At 40.1% G+C, this 21265-nt stretch overlaps 1 protein-coding gene and 1 long non-coding RNA gene across 4 annotated transcripts in view; both read left to right on the plus strand.

Annotated features, from left to right (window-relative positions):
- Positions 1–21265, plus strand: part of FRMD4B (FERM domain containing 4B) — a 285243-nt gene that overhangs the window by 122754 nt on the left and 141224 nt on the right. The window lies entirely within an intron of this gene.
- LOC116657082 lies at positions 3375–21210 on the plus strand. The gene is made up of 3 exons (XR_004312016.1): positions 3375–3519; positions 9916–9920; positions 21199–21210. It is a non-coding gene; the product is annotated as an uncharacterized LOC116657082 (long non-coding RNA).

Raw genomic sequence — 21265 nt, forward strand, 5'->3', positions numbered from 1 at the left:
GCCCTTTACAGAGAAAGTTTGCCAATCCCTGGCCTACAAAAAAACAATGTATTGGACAGAGACTGCTGGAGGAAGAAAAGTTTAGAGTTCAGTCATAGAAAAATAGAACTTGAAGGTATATGGAAGAATTTTCTCATAGAAAACCTAGTCCCTAGGAAATTAATAAGCAAATATTCAGGATAAGTGTTCAGTTTACCTTTACTAGGTCCTTCATTGTAGAATGTGATTGGATTTAGAGATGATTCATTCACTTGTCTGTTTATTCATACCTCAAATAATGATCAGGTGCTTACCATGTCCTAGTCAGTTACCGTGATGGGGTGTTAGCAATGCAAAGTCAAGTGGATTATTTCCTGCCCTCAAGGAATCTCTTGTCAAGAAGGAGAGACAGTTATGGAAATGAAACTCTGTGGAAGGGCTTTGCCCACGTCCTCGTGGTGCATGGTGGTGCACGGTGGAGGGAGTTTCAATCAGACAGGAGTAAAGCAAGGAAGCTTCCTAGAGGAGGTGACTTGCAAGCTGAGATCGGAAAAACAAGTGAGAGTGAGACAGATAAAGAAAGGCAGAAGCAGGAGGGATGAATTAGGAGTTTGGGATTAGCAGATACAAACTAGTGTATGTAAAATAGATAAACAACAAGGTCCTACTGTAGAGCACAGGGAACTACATTCAATAGCTTGTAATAACCTATAATGAAAAAGAATATATATATGTATATATACACACACAGACACATATATGTATGACTGAATCACTATGCTGTACCCCAGAAACTAACACAACATTGGAAATCAACTAAACTTCAATTGGGAAAAAAAAAAAGAAAAGAAAAGCAGAAGGGCATTTCAGGTGTGGGGAAACAAGACTTTGGGGTGGTTATGAAGAGTTTTTTTTTTTAAGGCTGATGAGGAAAGAAAGAGACAAAGTCAGAGACAGACAGATTTTGATTGAGACTAACATCCGAACTTGGAAAATCTTTTAAGATTAGGATTTGATGTTTTCCTTCAGAACTTTGGGGACAAGGTGATTTAGAACCATCCCTGGCAGCAATGAGGCTGATAGATTCAGAAGAGCAGGCATAGTGGAGGCAGGAAAGGAGGGGCAGTTAGGAGGCTGTTTTAGGGATGTAGGTATATTAGTCAGGATAAGATCAGTTTTGCCATGGCAACAAACAGCCCGAGGATCCTAATGGCCTGAAGAAATAAAGGTTTATTTTTGGCTCAAACTACCTGTCCAACCACAGGTTGGCTGTAAGCTCTGCACATCACTGTCACTCAGGCTCACAGAATATTCCTGAACATTGCCAGTTGCCACGATAGAGAGTGAAGAGCTCTTCAGAACTTTGCACTGGCAGTTAAATGCTTGGCCTCTAAGTAGCTCATGTCACTTCTCTCAAGTCGTTGGTCAGAGCTGGTCACATAACCCACTGGATCACAGGGACCAGGAAAAGCAGTCCTACCAGCGAACAACATAAACACTGGTGCAGATTTTTAGTTCCTTGGGAAGCAAACCCAGAAACAGATTAACAAGCAGGAAGTTTACTAGACAGTGCTCTGAGGATCAATGCTGTGGAAAGGACTAAAAAGAAGTTGGATTGAACAGAAGGAGCCATTGGATTACACTTCATGCTCAACAGAGGGCTCAGCTGACCTCTCGGGTAGCTCTGAAACTTGAGAGTTGTCCCCAGTTGGAATAAGAGGGCTGGGTTTCCCCCTAGACTCATCCCCATCATTTGGGATGGGCTGCCCTTGAGTAAGCAGCGTAACCTTGAAGTAGGCAGCTCTCTCTAAGGGAGGGCAATTCCCAGAGGGGCCTGAGAGCTGACAGCTCAAAACACTCCCAGCAGCTGATGGAATAAGCCTAGACAGCGCATCACACAGCATCTTCAACAAATGCCTGCCCCGCAGGTGCTAGGATCAAAGCCTGAACTGCAGCAGGGCCAGCAGGAAGGAAGCAGAGTAAGGACTGCACTGAAGTGAAGGATGTGGAAGGCAACTTTAAAACATGGCTTGCCCATCAGGGTGGTCTCCCAACTGGATCCTCTACTCTATTGAAGGAATTGGGCAACCCTGGAGTCAATTAATAGTAGCAACACATACAGAAAGAAGCAAAAACTTGGTTGATACATGAAATAGGAGTCCACATATCACTGTAGAAATCCATTTTGTATATTTCCTGGTAACCAAGGACTAGAATTTTATGGCAGGAAACTGAGATGCTAAGATACCCAAAAACTGAGAAGGAAAACCAAATGTTTTAACCTGTCACTTGGCATAAATAAATTTCTAAAAGGCTGTATTATTTTCGATCAGCAAGATCAGTCTCAGGATCTTTAAAAAGCACTTTTGAACCTTAGTTGCACAGCTTGAAAAACACCAAGTTAGGAACAGACTCTCCTGCCTTTTCAAGTTGGTGTTTCTTTTTCCCTTTCCACCTCTTCTTGGTGGAGCTACAGCATAAAATAACTTCCTGTTCATCCCCTGCTTGGGTTTATTCTGAACATTATATTTGTGATGTCCAGTTTGGTTGTTGTGGAAAAGTGTGACTGACTCAAATGGGGAATAAGATCTGTAGTTTTATAAAGGAGACCATATGACTTACTTCATAGACGGGAGGCAAAAAATAATCTCTTATGAAAAAATTAACATCCCTAAGTAATTACATATGTGTGTATGTACTTATATAAAACGTATCAGCTCTAGCATCCTGGAAATAAACTTTTGCCACAGAAGAGGCTGGTAAATATGGCACATTAAATGGTACCATTTTCCTCTAAGGTCCTAATCGTTGCTAGTTTCTTGCATTTTGTGTTTGGACAAAGCTTGTTGCTTAAATAACTATTTTGTCCTTAACTAGTGGTTTTATATAGTCTTACTGTCTTGAATTAATAGCTGTTCATCATTGAGCAGCTGCTGTGTGCTCAGCCCTGTGCTTGGCACTATATATGAATTATCTTCTAAAAAAAAACTTTTGGGGATGACTTCCTTATACAAAAAGATAAAAGACAATATAAGCAAAAAAAAAAAAAAGGCAATATAAGCACCCACCCACTCAGTTTTAAGGCATCTTAACATTTTGCCCTGTTTGCTCCAGATCCTTTTTTTGTAATATAATAAAATTTTGTCTGATCAGTTGAAACCAGCTTTATACCTCCCCTCTCACCCTAAAAATAATTCCGTTCTGAAATTCGTGTTTTTCATTCCCGGGCATGTTTTTATAATTTTGCCACGTATGTTTATATATCTATAAACAATATATATTATTTTAAGTTGGTAACATTTATATAAGGATGTGTCGTCATTCTGCTACCTTATTTTTCTCTCAACAGGTTTTTGGAATTTGTCTCTAAATTCGTTTTAATCCACTATCTCCATTGCATGAAATAACACCAATCTCTTGTTGATAGACATTAGGTTGTTTATAAACTTCCGGTGTCCCAAATATTACACTAAAGTTTTCAGATTTGCTTCTTTGTGCTTGTGAGCAAGAGCTTCTCTAGGGTAAATAGCAGAAAGGAGGGTTGCTAGGTTTGTAGCTTTTTTAGGTGTTATGCCTTCTCTCTTTTCTCTGTCCGTATAACAAATCTTCCTAATGGTATCACTAATGCCACTTTATTGGTTTTATATACTTGTTAGCTAATAAGTCATGGTGCTAGAATTTGAACAGAGCCCTAGCTGACTCCGACACTTAGCCTCCTGCCACCGACTTGCTGTTTTATTTAGTAAAAGGTAAACAACAGATGAAGATAAAATCTCATTTATTCACTTTTTTGCTCAACAAGCATTGGGCGAAAACATAGCTTAGTGCTTAAAAATGAAGTCTATAAACTTCCCGAATTCAAATCCTAACTCTTCTTTTGTTTGCTCTGTAAATTCTCTGAGATTTTTCTCATTAACTTTTTTTTTTTGCTGTAAAATATGGATAATTAAAGTAATTGAGTTATGCTCCTAGAATTGTTATAAAAATCAAATGTGTTGATATTTAAAACACTGAAAACGTGTTAGATATATGCATGGATGGATGGACTGATAGCTGAATGGGTAGATTAATCCCTGACAAATATTTATCATCATATATGCGGTGTTCTTGATCTTATATGTATAAATAATCATTGAAGCTTCTAAAATCTGCAGAAGCCTTGGCTCCTCCTTCCTCCTCTCCCTTCCAGATTAAGAACTATAATCTAATGTAGCAAGCAGGAAAGGGCCCACTGACTGCTGCACAGAGATGTTGTGCCCATGTGGTTTCATGGCACAGCATTTTATCAGAAGACTCCCGCATCTTAATGCTGCTGTTGTCTTCATTTATTCTAGGAAAGCAAAGATTCTCACAGCTATTTATTTTTATTTTGTTTACTTTTATTGAAATACACTCAGTTACAATGTGTCTACTTCTGGTGTAGAGCACAATGCCTCCTGCCACACATAAATTTGTTTCCATGTTCTTTTTCATTAAAGGTTATGACAAGATATTGAATATGGTTCCCTGTCTCCCAGCTATTTAGTTGTTTTATTTCTGTTTCTTCAACAGAAAGTCATTAAACCTTCTCCCTCTCAACCCTGAATCCCACTCCATATGACTGGGAGCCCTAGATTCTCACACGTGAAGGCTAGGGGACCCTGCTGACTGCTACCTTTCTCATCTGTGTAAGCTCTCCTGATATGATACTTAGATTTGCAACTGCTGAGGAATCCCAGTTATTGCAAGCATCATGCTACCCTTGGGTAATGTAGCCAGCAAATATTTTTACAGGAATTAGTTGCTCTCATTAAACTATGATTAGATGCTTATTAGTTAAGAGAGAAAAGGGCCTTGACAAAATAGGGAAATAGAACGGGTTTTAGTCAGCTGGACCTGGGTTAAAACCAAGACTTCCTTACTTACCAGCTGTGTGACCTACGTAATTCCTCTAAGCTTGTTTCTTTACTAATACAAAAGATAAAATAAGATCTACATTTTAAGTCTGGTATAAATTTAAGAATAACTTGGATTGGGAAAAGGTAGCTTTTCAAATGTAAAAACATGGATACCCTCAGAAAGTTGATCCCAAGCCTACAGGTGTCATGCTGGTCATGATGAGTGCAAACTGTGACCAGGGTTGAAGCCCAGATGCCCACATTTAATAGCTGTGTGACATGGGCAAGTTACCTGACTTCTCCATGCCTCCTTTTCTGACATGTGAGATGGGGATGATAACAGTGCCTACCTCCCAAGGTTGTTGAGGGGACCACACAAGATCTTGTAACTAAGCTCTCACTGGGGTGCCTGGCTCATGGTCAGCAGTGAAGTGTTAGCTCTGGTCATTTCTACTTAGTGAACATTTCCGAGGTGTCAGACATATGCTAAGCATTTCATATTTGCCATTTCATTTAATTCTCCTAACAATGACATGAAATAGGTGTTATTCAGCCCATTTGGCAGATGTGGAAATTGTTTAGCACTGTTCAGTAACTTATCCAAGAACCAGGATTGGCAGCTGGGCTCTGTCTAAGTCCAAATCCCATCCCCTCAGCCGTTACATGGAATGGTCTCAGTTGGCAAACCATTCAAAAAGGAACCTCTTCTTTTTCTACATTTGCCTTCGTGGGGTGAAGTGTCTTCCTAGGGCTTGCCCAGTCTCTAATCTCTGCCTCTGCCAAACCCTGTAGCCATAGCAGGTATTAATGAACTCTTTGAGGCTAAATAACTAATGTCATTTTCCCTCTACAGTCGATTCGCAGCCCAGCCTCCAGAGTGGTTCTGTTAAGAATCAGTTCATGTCATTCTCCTATTCAGAACCCTCTAATGACCTCCCAATTCCGAGAAAAAACCGGTCTCATCATGCCTGCAAGGCCCTGTATGATTGGCACACCACAATCTCTGGGTTCCTCCACCACCTGCCTCCAGCAAACACACCCAACCTCTGGTCTTTTTATTAATACTAGTAGTATATTCACTGCATTGGTTTGTTTGCTGAGGTATAGTTGATATATATGCTTCAAATGCACAGCGTAATGCTTCGGTATTTGTATATATTGTGAAATGAGCGCCAAGACATGTCTAGTTAACATAGTCACAAATTTCTGTTCTTGTGATGGGAACTTTTAAAATGTACTCTCTTGGCAGCTTTCACATATACAATACAGTATTATTAACTGTCGTTGCCATGTGGTACATGACATCCATTACATCCGTGACTTACTTATTTTATAACCGGAAGTTTGTGCCTTTTGCCCCCTTCACCCATTTCTCCCACCCCCCACCCCCCACCTCTGGCAACCACCGCTCTGTTCTCTGCATCTGTGATCTCCCTCAACCCCTGCTCTGAATTCCCTGACAGTATTCTGCTTGCTAAGTCTTCTCCAGCAGCACTGGCCTCCGTGCTGTCACTTTGACCCCAGCGAGCACTTTCCAACCTTGGAGCCTTTGCCCTTGGCATTTTCTCTGCCTGGCACATTTTGTCATCCAGAAGTCAACGTGGCGTGCTTCCGCCTGCCCCACCCCCAACACTTCCTGCAGGTCGTTCTGTAGAAGCACCCAACCAGCAAGACCATCTTTGACCGGTCTCTTATCCTGCTTAATTTTTCTCTGCAATCCTATCACCACCTGATGTTAGGAATTTGTTTATGTGCTCATTGTGTCTCTCCGACCAGAATGTTAGCTGAAGACGTGCAGAAACTTTAGCTTTTTTTCCACTGTGGTATCCTCAGTGCCTGGAAACTAATAGTCCTTCAGAAATATTTCTTGACTAAATGAACAAAGGGATCTGCTTTACCTTTTAAGAAGCTCACTGTAGCCACTGTTGGGGGAGTGGCTGCAGAGGGGTAAGAGCAGTTAGGAGGCGATTTCTGATGTCCAGCCCAGAGGCGATGGGGACCTCGGCTGGAGTGGTGGCCGCATGTGGCGGAGGAAGACACTAAGAATTCGGAGGAGGAGGCAGCAGCATGAAGGGAACTCTGTCCAAAGAGAATGTTTGCAGTCTGTGAAGTTTTGAAAATACCCAGGAAAGAAGCCATGCATGTGGAAATGTATTTGTATGTGTGTGTTTATTCTTTTTCATTATGGAAAACAGCCTCAAGCCAGTGTATGTTGATTGAGAATACACTCGTTTGTGTTCTCTGCCTGCCATTTCATTAAGGAAGCAGCATTTCAGAGAGCAAATAGCAAGCTTTTCCCTCCAGCCCCCATGGAAACGGGCTCACTCAGGGCCCCCAGCTTCTGGGCACTGCCAGCTGCAGGTCCCCACCCTGCCCAGCCCAGGGTGGGGCAGTTGGCAGTTTCTGCAGTTCTTGTCAGCTCTGACTGTCAAGTGATCACTGTTTCCTGTGCCCAGCCCTGTGGTTAAGCTCTGGAAGTTGCCCTCTTTTGCCTGACCAGTGCTAACAGATGTGTCAGACCTTTGGCTCTCTCTTCTGGGATTCTGTGGACGTCACTTATCATTCTGACCCTGTCCCAGGTCATTCTCATCCCCTGGAGTTAAGGATGGAAGGACCCTCTGGGTTTGCCCAGATTCTTGGGGGAAAAAAAAAATTCTTTCTGGTCTTCATTAGTGTTTAATTAAAAGCTTGCTTTCCCTAAGTCTTTGGCTGTGTCCAAGCTTTTTAAAAATTCTGCAGCACAGACAATACAAAGACAGTTTGACCCTTTGAGTTACAAGAGCTGGTTATTGTATCTAATTATCAACCTCAAATAATGACAGAATCATAATCTTCTAGAACAAAAGGAACACGAGGCATTTCCCAAATATTTCCTAAAAGCAAAGTACATTTACTGAGGAGTCCAATACCAATTTTTAAATGAAATTAATGTTTAAATTTGAAGCAATTTGGTTCAATATATAAAGAATCTTAACTCTCAACTTGTATTTAAATTTGTGGGGTTTTTCCTTCCTTGAGGATTTTATATATTAATCTTTCTAGGTGTTGATGCCAGGTACAGTTCCAGCCGAGCTCATAAGATTTTTGCTCTCAAATTCTTTTTGGAAATGAGATTTTTTTTTTTAAGTGAATGTGTTTTTCCTTTAATAAACTTCAGAAGCCAACTCTGAGTTTCAAAAATAATTTTTTTTGAGATGTTAGTGCCAGAGTCTGAACAGGGCCTTTTATTCACTACCGAGTTGCATCAGTTTATTTTTCTTTCAGGCTCATACACTCCATTAGGTTAAAATATAGCAAAAGTTTGCCACACCTTTATGCTGCACATGGTGTGTTTTAAGTAAATCAAACTTTATTATATTCTTTCTATCCATTTCTCTTGTCTCTCTCTCTTTTTTTTTTTTTTTTTTTGGTGTATTTTCTCTGACCTAAATAGGTCACATTTAAACATAAATAAATTACATATATGTATATATGTGTGTACACATACATGTTTGTATGAAAATACATGAATACATGTACATTTGTGTGTATATATGTGTGTATCTACATCTATATCACTATATCTGAAGTTTTTTTCATAAAATAAAACCTGTGAGCCAACATATTTACCAAACATCACTTTTTTCCCCCCAATCTTCAACATCACTTCTAAAGATATATTACGACCTGAAGTAACTAGCCGGTACCAGTACTATGGTTAGGTTCCATAACAGATTGTATTCTTTAGAAAGTTGCTATCAATTATGATGAAGTTCAGCAAATGACCGTTTGGTGAACAACTTCATCCGTTTCCCTTGGTTTAAAGAAGAAGAAAGTGGAAAACCAGAGAACTGGTTGTGTGCCGAAGCTCCTGTGTCGCCTCCTGGTTTGGCTCGGCTCACTGTGAAATGGGGCCACGGGCACGCCCTGGGCTGCCACCTTGGAGGCGACTAGGCATTGAATAGAGAGCAGTCGAGCAAGTTACTCAAAATGCGGTGCTTGCCCCCTTCCCTTCCCCTTCAATCCCATCCAATAAGAAGGGTAAGGTGGATGGTTAAGGGCTTGAGGGACCTGTGAGGGAAAAGGTGGAGGAAGCAACCTGGGAAATAACTGCCTTTCTCGGCCCCAGAAGCTTCAGTCATGATTTACAGATATTAATGACATCAGTCTGTTTAAGTTGTCTATTTCCTTTGAGTAATTTGCATATATCCTTTGGCAGCCACGGGTGTTGGAGTCAGATGGATGTGAGCTCTAATCTGGAGCCTCATCCCTTACTGGTTGTATGACCCAGAGCATGATGCTTAATCCCCTTGAGCCTCAGTTTTCTCATCTATAAAATGGGAATATGCTATCTCATCATATTGTTGCCAGGCTTAAGTGAGAGAATGGCCTGTCATGCTTAGACTGGCGTCTGGGACATGACAGGAGCTCAATCAATTATATAAGAAAAAGATCCTGGTTAATAAAATAGGCAAAAAAAAAAAAAAAAGAAAGAAAGAAAAGGAAAACTCTTAGAAATGGAGTGCTCTCTTCTTCCCTCATCTAGATGAATTTACCTAAAATAAGGATAAGAGATGATACTTTGAAGCAAAAGAATTAAATTATAATTGATCTAGTAAATTGTTACAACCTTTTCATAGGACAATTTAGTTGTATCTAATCAAAATGTAAGATCTATGCCCTCTTTGATCAAACATTTCCATTTCAGGAAGTCATCGTCAGGGCATAATGGTATATGTGTAAGGATTTTTGTGGCACCACTATGTGAAATAGCAAACCAGTTGAGACATGAATAAGAGAGTGATTAATTGAATGGTAGGACCTCTGAACCATGGAATTCTATGAAATCAGGAGGAGGAATGAAGTAGACCTATATGTGACAGCCCCCCAAAATTGTCAGTGGTCTATTTTGGGGTAAAAATAAACAAAAAGGACAGAACAATATCCAGGATATGTGTGTATGTGTCTGTAGAGACAAAAATACATAGACAAATGCAAGAAATGTTTATATATGTCCCTGTACCTGGGAGAACAGGCTTGGAAATATACACACTAAACCATTAATAGATTTTACCCCTAGGAGATGTAAGTGGGCAAAGGGAAAGGTTTCTACTTTCACTTTAATAATTCAGAATTTAAATTGTTTATGGCAAGGGTGTGTGTAAATTTTTACAACTTTGTAAAACTTCCTGTTCAAAACATTTGATCCAGGCTGTTGTGCAGAGTATTTCTGGAGAACAAGGATCTGTCCAGTTTAACCTGTGTCCCAACACCCAGCATGCAGCAGTGTCTCTCCAAGTGTTTGTCTTGTGTGTCTACTTAATAATGATCATTAGTTATTATTGATGTGATTGCTATTGAATAAAAAGCAATATCTGTGCTCCTTGGAGAACCGTGGAGCTTTTTTATCATTAAAATAACCGAAGTCCATAAATTTGATTGTTACAAAAATGCATGGCTTCAATGTGAAAGCATTTTATCAAACGTATATATTCACCATATAGTATCTAAACATATCATGGCATGCATATTACATTAATATAACATTTTATCGAGGTGAGATCATTCTGTACATCTTAGTTTGAAATGTATTTATTTACTAACATATTTTAGATACCGATCTGTTTTTTATAACTGTTATGTATTCAGGGGTATGAATGTACCTCAATTAATTCTACCAGTCCCCTCTTAGGGGACATTGAGGTTGTCTCCAGTTTTTACTGAGACAATGCTACAGTGTCCATCCTTCTATGTAAAACATTTGTGGGAGAATTTCTATAAGATACCTACCTTGTTTGCAAGGAATTTGAATGTCCAAAGAGGTTGTACCAATTTATGATGCCCACTGAGTGAGCAAGACTCCTTTTCCACACCATAGCCAACAACTTTTTATTTATACCATTCTACTAGCGAAAAATTGATATTGTATGTCTGTTTTCATTTTATCTCCTTAACGAGGGGAGCTGTCCACTTTTCATAACTTTCTTGAGGGCCTTGATGCCTTCTTGAACACTGGAAATGTACTTGCTTGAGAACATCAGGGGAAACATACTCTGCCTTTCATCACAGTATAAATTAGTTTGCATGTTTCAGAGCCAGGCTGGGGAGCAGATTTTTGTCTCTTAGAATATGTTTGTCATCTCAAAGTGATCTGGAATTTCCTTGCACAGTTAAAGTAAGTTTATGCAGAGCATTGCTGGTTAAAATCCAAGTCTCGTAAAGACAGATTTTCATACAGTCTCTCTGCCATGCACGAAAGTCATAAGGTTTAGAAATAGCTGCAAAATAGTTAATTTCTTTTTACGTTCATTATACTGTTTGGTTTTGTACTATGGTTTCCTCATATACTATTTAGTGGATTTTAACAATTTTGTTTTATCCTGTCTGCAATGTTCTCAACTTCGTTTAGATGAACTTGAAAGGGATCACCAAGGCTTTATTTATTTACTTATTTACTTTGTAAACAAGGGATACAGCTTAGAGGAGGAGAACAGAAGGAGGATGTGCTGTTTATTTTCTCTTTTTACACCTTTTCTCTTTTGAATGCCCGAGGCCTTCAAGCTTATTTGGCCCTCAAAATCCATATTTATTAACTTAAATCTAATTTAGCCAGGCTTGAATTGTGTCAATGAGATTTCGCAGCCACAAGCGACCATGAAACTGTCATTTGTCTCATTTCGGGAAGCACCAGAACTGATTACCTGGGTGGTGATTGAAACTGCTGGTCTCGTTCACATCATGGCTATTCGAGCAATTGCACCCTGCGGGGGAGGATGGATTGCCCTGCAGATGTGTTCCTGTGCAGGCTCTCACCAGGGCCAGTCTAACTCAGAGGTAAATTGGAATTATTACAGGAAGCCCTTCAAAGAGGGCTTTTGTCGAATCTGAAAAAAAAAACATATGTGCATGTATACGTATAACTGAATCACTTTGCTGTACACCTGAAACTAACATTTTAAATGGACTACCCTTCAATTAAAAAACAAACAAAGAGGGCTTTTGTCGTGTTTTAACTGTCCAGCACTCCCCGTCGGCATTCTGTTAGCACCCCGACTCCCTTCCAGAGGTGCCCAGCAAGCAGATGGTTAAAAGGCAGGTGCCTGTGCAGCCTTCCTACCATGGCCACCAAGGGGTCCCGATCTCCCCGTCTGCCCCCATTCACCGAGGGGCTAGGCCCGAGGCCTCAACCTGGCCTTGATACCTGTGTGCTCCTGCACTCTGAGTTTTGAGCTAGAGGAGGGAACGTTTTGAAGTCAGGACCATCAAGGCAGCAGCGAGGGTGGAACACAGACAAGACAGTTGTGTAATATGGTATTGGCTGTGTTTGCTCCCTTATGGGTTCTCTTGTTTCCTGTTCACTTTCTAAGCCTCCTTCCAGGAACCCTTGTTGGTTTTTTTGTTTGTTTGTTTTTTTGTTTTTTTTTTTTGCTTCTTCCATCCTGGGAGGCCTTGTTTGGTTCTAGGATCAATATTACCTCTTGTGTTAAATGGGAGTATCCTGGTTGGTCCGTAAGTCAGTGCTTCCCAATTTTTTTTCATGTCATAGAGTACATACAAGATGGTACCCAGGGTAAATGTTTATGAGGCTGCTCAGAACATGAGGTGACCATTTGCAGGATCTCAGGTCGCCTTGAGGGCTGAGAGGACCAATAGCTCAGGGTACCCATTGCCTGTTACATCCACACATTAGTTGTGAAGCTGTGATCAACACTAATCACGATGGCCCTATCCGTCTTGTCAGTGATTGGTTTTGGGTAAACATATGACGCAGGACTGGCCAATGGGGTGCAATTTGCTGATACATTTCTTGAAAAGCTCTCTTTACTCTAAAAAAAAAAAAAGAAAAAAAAAGACACTTAAGAAGGAAATGGCCCTTCTTTTGGAGTAAGGATGTGATGCCTGTAAGAGTGGCAACTGTATTGCAGCCATGAGGGAATGTTAGCTTCAAGAGAACATGCTGAGTGGAAAAAATAGAAGGAACCTGGGGCTTTGATGGCAGTGCGGTCTGCAGACCTCACCAACTTTGAAACTATCCTTCCTTTAAAGATACTCAGATAATGGATTCATATTACTAAAGTTATTTTTGCTTTTATTTGTTTGTTACTTACTGCAAAAAGCATTCTCATGGAAGATCTGCTCAGAACTTGAGGATCATGAATTATAAAAGAGTTGTCCAACCAAAAAGGTGCTCAAAATAAGAAACTTTTGAAGAAAGAATGGAATAAGAACTGGAAATGTGCTGGTAAAAGGAAAATGTTTAAGTTCAGAATGAGATGGATAGAAGTAGAAGGAAACTCTTTTAAAAAGTGCTTTATGTTAAAGTAGAATTTCTCTATTAGTATGTTAGTAGTCTTGACCAGAAGTATTTGCCAGCATCTCAGTGAAACATTAGAGGAAAGAAAGGGATTCTAAGTAACAACTACAAGAGGCAGAAGAGCATCTGAGTCAGAAGCCTGAAGCCTGGAGCCAAATGTCTAAGTTCATATCCTGTATCTGCTACTTCCTAGCTGTGTGGCTTCATGTAAGTTACTTAACCTCTCTGTGTTTCCGTTTTCTCATCATCTGTAAAATAAAGATAATAATAGTCCCTACCTCAAAGGTATTACTGGGTATATCTTTATAAAGTATGGGAACAGCATCTGGTGTATATTGAGTACTATGTAAGTGTTTGCTATTATTAATTTGCAATTGTCATCCAAAAATACCTGATTTCAAAAAAAAAAAAAGTCACTTCAGCACAGGTGTTTCTCCCACTACACAGTCAACTAGAGTGGCTAAATTAAAAAGCTCTATAATACCAAGTGTTGGCAAAGACCTGGCATACATTACTGATGGAAGTGTAAAATGGTATAGCCTTTTGGTAAACTGGGAGTTTCTTTAAAAAAATTAAACATGCATCCACCCTACGAACTATTAGCTCCACTTCTATGTATTTATTCAAGAAAAATGAAAACATGTGTACATAGATACATACACACACAAACACACAAATGCACACACACAAACGAACCTTATACATGAAAGATCATAGCATATTTCTTTATAATACCCCCAAACTGGAAATAGCTCAGGTTTCCATGAACAGGAGAATAGATAAATAAACTAGTATATTCATATAGTGGAATACCTATTCATCAATAAAAAATGAATTAACTGCAAATACATCCAACACCGTGAATGAATTTCAAAAACATTTTGCTCAGTGAAGGAAGCCAGACATCAAAGGAATAAATACTCTATAATTCAATTCATATGAAGTTCTAGAGCAGGAAAAACTAATCTATGGTAATAGAAATCTGGACAGTGGTTGCTTATGGGGGATGGAGAAAGATTGGCAGAGGCAATTGGCAGAATATTCTGGAAATATTCAATATCATTGTAGGGTTGTGGATAATATAGGTGTATATATTTGTCAAAAGTGTTCAAATTGTAATACTTAAAATGTGTATATTTTACTACGTGTAACTATTTTTAATTTTTTGTTTTTTATTTTTAAAAAATATTTTTAAATTTTATTTATTTATTGTTGTTCTTGTTGTTGTTGTGGGGGAGGTAATTAGGTTTATTTATTTACTTACTTGTTTTAATGGAAATACTGAGGATTGAACCCAGGACCTCGTGCATGCTAAGCATGCATTCTACCACTGAGCTATACCCTCCCCCCTGCTATTTTTAAAATGAAACAAAAAGCACTAGCAGATGCTGCACGAGTCTTGGGAAGTAAATGTACAAGGTGAGCATCTTTTCATCCCAGGTAACAAGAAAGATATCAAAGATTAGGAGAGTCATGTCAAAAGGACTTGACTTGAAGAAGCTCCCATGGGCCAACATGGGACAACGTGAACATCAGTAAGGACAATAACTTTAATAGATTGAAACACATGTACTTAAATGCATGTGTTTATAAATATTTTAAAACCATTGGCATCCATTGAAAATACCAACTCATTATTTTGAAAACTGGTAAATAAAGGTGAAGAATCAAGCATTTGCTCTGCCTTCCCTATATGAATTGTACCACTGGGTAACCCATTAATAGATGAGAGGAAATATTCTAGAGGGGAGGTTACGGCTCAAGTGGTAGAGCGCATACTTAGCATACACAGAGTTCTGGGCTCCATTTCCAGTACCTCCTCTAAAAATAAATACGTAAACCTAATGCCTTCCCCCTCAAAAAACAAAAGCAAACAGAAAATATTCTAGCTCGTAGGGGTGATAGAATTGGAAAGTTATCATGTTACGACCCTCAATCAATTACATGATCTAGCTACTGAACTCATATCACAAAAAGAGATAGCCCTAATGAGAAAACACAGATGGGTGACTAATGAGACAGTCTTGCCAAAAAAGATCTAACTGGGATCTGATCAAGCCATCAGACGCAAGCAACCCACAGGAAATACCGTGGACAGAGGGCCATGTTCAAAGACACCATAGAGATGTAGTCAGCAAAACTCAGATGATAGAAGTTCCAGCCCAGTTTCTTCAACAAATAAATTGTGATGAGAGGAGAGAAAAAGAGGGAGAGAGATGACTGGAAGGGGAACTTACAGATTAGCAGAGATTTAAGGGAAATATCAATAGATTGCAAAATGTAGATATTTTTGGATCTTCATTCAAACAAACTTGAAAAAAAACTCATTAATAAGACAACTAGAAATTTGAACACTAAGTGGACACCTGATGATATTAATGAGTATTGTTTTAGGTAACTGGAGTTGTGTGTTTTTAAAGGGTTCTTAGCTTTTATATTGAAATATTTACAGATGAAATTATTTGAAGTCTTAGATTTACTCCAAAGTAATACATACAGAAGGACAGAGAATACTGATGAGAATATTAATGAAACAAGATTAATTAATGAATTAATTAATGAAACATGTGTTGATAACTGTTGAAACCGGGGCGGGGGGATGGATACAAGGGATTTCATTACACCAATCTACCACTTTTTGTAAGGGCTTGAAATTTTTCACCATGAAAAGTTTTGTTTCAATTTCAAAGGAACACAAAGGAAGAGAAAAGGGGAATAACAAAACAAATCTTGAAAAAAAAACCCAAAAAAACAAAACCAAAACCCAACCAGATTCTGCAGAAATACAGGAAGGAAATCTAACAGCATGCCTGAATGTTAACCCCTGAACGTATTTCTCCCTGTCTGCAGCAGCCAAATGAGAAGGCAGTGGTTAAGACTGTAAGCCCTGGGTTCAAATACTGTTCTTCTACACCCAGATGGGGACACTTCTGTTACCAGATCTTCTGAGCCTCCGTCTCTCACTTGTAAAATGGAGATGAACTAGTACCTACTTCATAGGTTTGTTGTCAGGATGAAAGAAGAATCTGTGTTAAGTGTGGAGCGTCGTACCTGGTACTGCAAGCACTCAAAAAATGTGGGCTTGTTGACTGTTAGTTTATTGCACGTGACGTTTAAGATTAGAAAATAGAACAAAGAATATGTGCACTTTTCAGTGAAGGCTGGAGCATTTTTGACGACTTCTCGGCTTTGAAGGTCTTTTTCTGTTCATTTTTCCAAACACAGGACTGAGATTAGACTTTACAGTGTTCTGCGCCTCAGAAACTGCACGTGCCTTATGGTAAAACCAAATCAGAAGTCACGGCCGCTCATCTTGTGAAACAGATAGAGAGGAGCTCCCCGCAATGCCCGCCTTTCTCCCTAGCTCTCTTCACCTCTGGTTTTCTATTTATAATTAAGAAAGCCAGAGAATCCGCCTAGAACTAGAAACTTCCCTCTTTTTCTGCCTGGAGGGGAATGTGAGTAATGGACTTTTCCATCAGGGTTGTTTTTCCTGGACATGGTGTACCACCTCCAACTGCTGAAACATGTGATCCTGAAGGAGACCTTAAATAAACCTCCAAGGTTCCTTATCGGTCAGCGACGCTGTCCCAGTTTCTAATAAATGATGAATTTGTTTTCTATTTTTGGTGCTCTTCCTTTTTAAACAGAAGTTCTATTCATTCAAAATATTAGTTGAGAGATTTCCATGTGCCCCGTGTTATAGCCCCAAACAAGGCAGAAATGGTCCTGAACTCAGCCCCCTACATCTCCATCCACATGGCCGGCTGCTTCTTAACCCCCAGTCCTCATCCAGAAGCTCTCCATTCCTCTTCATCACGTCCTCCTGCTTTCGTTTCTTCATAGGTCATATCCTCACCTGGAATTACCTTATTTATTAACTGATTTATTTTTTATCTCTTGCCCCGCTCTGCACATCTCTCCTTTTCACCACTGTGTCCCCACCACGTAGCCCAGGACCCAGCTGCATAATTGGTAGGACCCAGAGCAGACTGAAAAGGTGGGGCTCCTTGTTAAAAATGTATTAAGAACTACAAGACAGCAGAGCATTAAACCAAGCACGGTGCCCTTCTGAGCATGGGATCCTGTGGGACTTCGCAGGTCTTACAACCATTTTTATAAGGCACCCCCAAAATAGTTATTGGAAGTAATGCAAATCTGAGAAAAACCATCAGCAGCCCAAGGAACGCTGGCAGACAGATTGATAAAAGATTGAAAATGGGAACCAGTGTGTGTGTGAAAGGGATGCCTAAGTCCTCAACTGCAGGGCTGACTGTGAGGTGAAAAATAAAATGATCACTCTGCTCACCTTGAGAAACACCGAGCCTGGGCTGTACATCCCTGAAGGGTCAGGACCACACTGTTTTCATCTTGGACATCCCTTGCAGGGCTTCTGCACATATGTGGTGCTCCATGAATATTTGAAAGGAACCAAATTAGTTCTAGAGGCAGAATTAACGAAAGATGAGGAGTTATGAAAGAAATAGTCCTTTCTTTAATGCAGGCCTCACTAATTCAGGAGATGAGCCGGTCTTAAAGTTTTTCCTCTTAGTTTATGATGAGTGGTTCAGAGCAGTGCTCAGATGTCAGTTTTGGAAAAACTGCAGTAGATTGCCCGTGGTGGGATTTTTATGGTGTGTCTGGCATTCGTTTGGTGTATGGAGGGTTCTGTGATGAAAAATGATAGTTTTATGATAAATGCAAAGCTTCGCATAAGGATTTCTAAGACTCTCTTTCTTTAAAAATCGGGACTACACTTCCACATATTTTTCCCTAAAGTGATGGATGTGTTTCCCTTGTCCCACTTGTAGGGGTGGTGAAAACCCCCACAAAGTCACCAGTACCCTTGTCCAAGCTCACCAGTTAGTGATCATCCAAGTGTGTCACCGTTTGCATTTTATAGGCATGATTTCTCATATGCCCATACTTCATTTGGACCTATTCTGGGGGTATAATTTCATTTTCAAGGGGACTCCTTAACGAAGCTCCCCGAGTCTATGTTCCTGGATCCCGGGTTAAGCCCTGGCCCGTGTCTGACTGCCTGGCAGGAGCCATTTGAAGAGCAGAGGTTTCCAGTTGGATGTAGACTGAGATTTGCTGCTATTCCTGTTTGGGCCTCTCGAGGACTGCTTCCTAACTAATGCCCTGACCACAGAACTCCTATCAGACGCCCTGGTGCTGCAGGAAGTACCCCTTTCCCCAAGGCTGAATCGCTGGTGCCTCGGCCTCCCTGTGTCTTTGCACCTGCAGCCCCACCAAGCTCCCCAGTTCCTTGTGGGTGGTCACCCAACTTGTTGGACAGTGTTGGTCGGCTGACGATGAGTATCTGATTCCAGTTATCCTGGTTCCCGTGAACTGATGTATTAGATAGGACCTTTTTATTTGCAAGTCAATTTTTAAAGAATTTAAACCGGTGTTTAGGTAGAAGTAGAAATTATAGTGATTCAGACAGTCATTGGACTCTGTCTCTCTCCAACTCCTCTGTCCGGCCTGGAGTACTCTGACAGCCCCAGACTCTCATCCCAGAAGCTTTATATCTCCAGGACAAACAGAAACAGATATTTCTCCCCTGATCCCAGTAACTAGGGAATATGAATCTAGAGTATTTTTATTGGTTATCCCTGAATCACGCGTTCATCCCATGATATGGCGGCGTGGGGTAAGTTCACCCTAGTCATCTGGATAATGTCCTCGTAGAAAAGCAGAGATCTGTGATTAGAAGAAGTGAAACAGGCTTTGGATAGGCAAAAACAGCAGGTGCTCACCCTGATCTTCTCCTAGTTCCACTCTTCCTCTTCCTGTGTGCTCCGTAGCCCGACTTTGTCCCAACTCTGCATTTGGTCTGTCAGCCTGCTTCTGGCCCTTCAGAGTTGGCCTGGCCTCCTGGTCTTAGGCCATTCTTTGGCCTCGATTCTGAACCTGTTCATCAAAATTATTTTTCTCCTTCAGCGGTAAAAAGTTCTTACCATGTGGTTGGAAATGTCACACAAGGTCTCTCAGTGAGACAGTCCAACCCAATGAGAAAAATCTGCATTTACTGAGTTTTTACTGCTATACATACTGAAATAGTAGGTTCCCCCAAATTAGAAAGTCATTCCCCATCTCCCCGCTAAGAAGATTCAAAACAAATATTTGAGGCCAGCTTGAATATATAAAAATTTAGGAATGTAGATGAAATAATCAATATTTGCTTCTAATATTTAAGATCATTTGTCCTATACAGATCAATAGCTTGGGCGGCATGCTGTATTGCACTCTCCCTCTTTATGAAGTCATTTTTCAGCCTCTTCATGTGTGTCTGTGTTGGCCCTGCAACCAAAATCCCTCTTTGAATCACCCTCCTAGCTTACCCAAGCACAGCATCTTTGCTTCTGCCTCAGTTGTTTGAGCTACAGCCTTTTTTCAGTCTCCATGTATGATACTTCCCTGGGAATATTATTGCATGACTTTCCCCCTCCTTTTCCCTTCATTCTGTAGCTGTATCTGCGTGGTGTTCCAGCATAACCACCTAATGTATGGCCTTTTAAAGTAACATTTAAGTAACTTGTTTATTCTAACATTCAACCCCTCCAATTGTGAGGTCCCATGCCCACAATAATTACAGACCATCTGTTAAATTCTTTGCCACCTTTTCTGTTGATTTCATCATGCAACCCTTATAAACATCCACACTTGGCATTGAATGAGGCTGTTTCTAGCTTTTGTGTCTTCCCCTGACAGTACATTGTGGTTCAAAGTAGTTAGAATCTTTGAAAGGACTTGAAGACAAAGCTCTCTCTCCTTTCTGAGGGATAGGGGGCTTTGGGGGGGGGGGGCAGTTGACACCTCAACCGTTTATTTAAATACATTGTATGTGTCTATCTGCCTGGCAAATTCTTTGTGCTTTGTATACACAATTTCATTTAATTCCTCCAACACTAGTACTAATGAGATAGAGATTTTTATCTCCATTTCACTGAGGAAATGAATTCTCAGAGAGGTGAAGTAAGTTTCCCAAGGACATACAGCTATAAAACGCAAGGTTTGTCTGGCTCTAGAACTCATACCATGGACTTGCACAAAATTCCAGAAGGTTCTTTTCTCAGGTGGGAGAAACATGTCACAGGCTCCTACTTAACCATTCTAAAAATAACAAGTGGATTTATTATTTTTCCTAGATTCTATATATTTTTTTCCTCTGCTTCACCTTGACGTGTAATGGATTTTGATTATTCCTTATCCATTGAGTATTTTCAATAATAATGCTTTTGTTAAATGAAAATGTTGGAATACATCCTTTTTTGAGACCGCAGTCATCCTGCCAAGATTTTCTGTATGTGGCTAGCATTGCTGATGCTGGCTGATCTTACTAAGGTTGTCCCATGGAATTCTGAATTTCCTTCTGATTGGAGAAGCTACTGGCCCAAAATGGCACAGTTGAATTAAATGTTATTTCTGTTTGTATTCATTAAGTTCCCTGCCTTGTTCAGAGTGTATCCAAACTGAAGAGCCAAAATTGAAGTTTGGATCCTTAGATGGCATCGTCCATCTGTGAATTATTATCCAGCCCAGAGCATGTATAATCAATGAAGTAAACATGTCATCATTCTTTTCTGCGTGTGTGATCAATACAAAATTTTATTAATGAGATCATTTACATTCTTTTGTTCATCTTGTGAATTTTACACTTGAAGCATGTCTCAGCTTCCACTAGCCACTTTTCAAATGCTTAATAAGCACATGTGGCTAATGGCTTCCTATGGTGAACACACAGCTGGTGGACCCTGGAATCAAAATGCTATATTTTAACAACTTGTAATAAATAGCCAACATTGTTTCATCATATCTTCTTTGCAACTGTTGAAGTTTGTTAAGAAGTATCAATCAAGTGTTTTGCTGTGAAGAGAGGCTTTCCATGGCCAAAAAAAAAACCCAACAAACAAATTGCAGAGATTTTTGGTTGCTGGATTTTTTTTTTCCCCTCACTGCTCTCCTGACTCATGTTGAAAGGCTTTTGTTTCTAATCAAAGCAACAAATGGTAAGGTCATTTCCTTGCGATTATATGGCAGCGGAAGGCGTCGGGGTTTTTAGGTCCCTACTTCCACCAGCTTGTATTTGGCGAAAACGCGCGCACAC

The sequence above is a fragment of the Camelus ferus genome, chromosome 17 (genome assembly GCF_009834535.1).
Source record: "Camelus ferus isolate YT-003-E chromosome 17, BCGSAC_Cfer_1.0, whole genome shotgun sequence".
Taxonomy (NCBI): Eukaryota; Metazoa; Chordata; class Mammalia; order Artiodactyla; family Camelidae; genus Camelus; species Camelus ferus.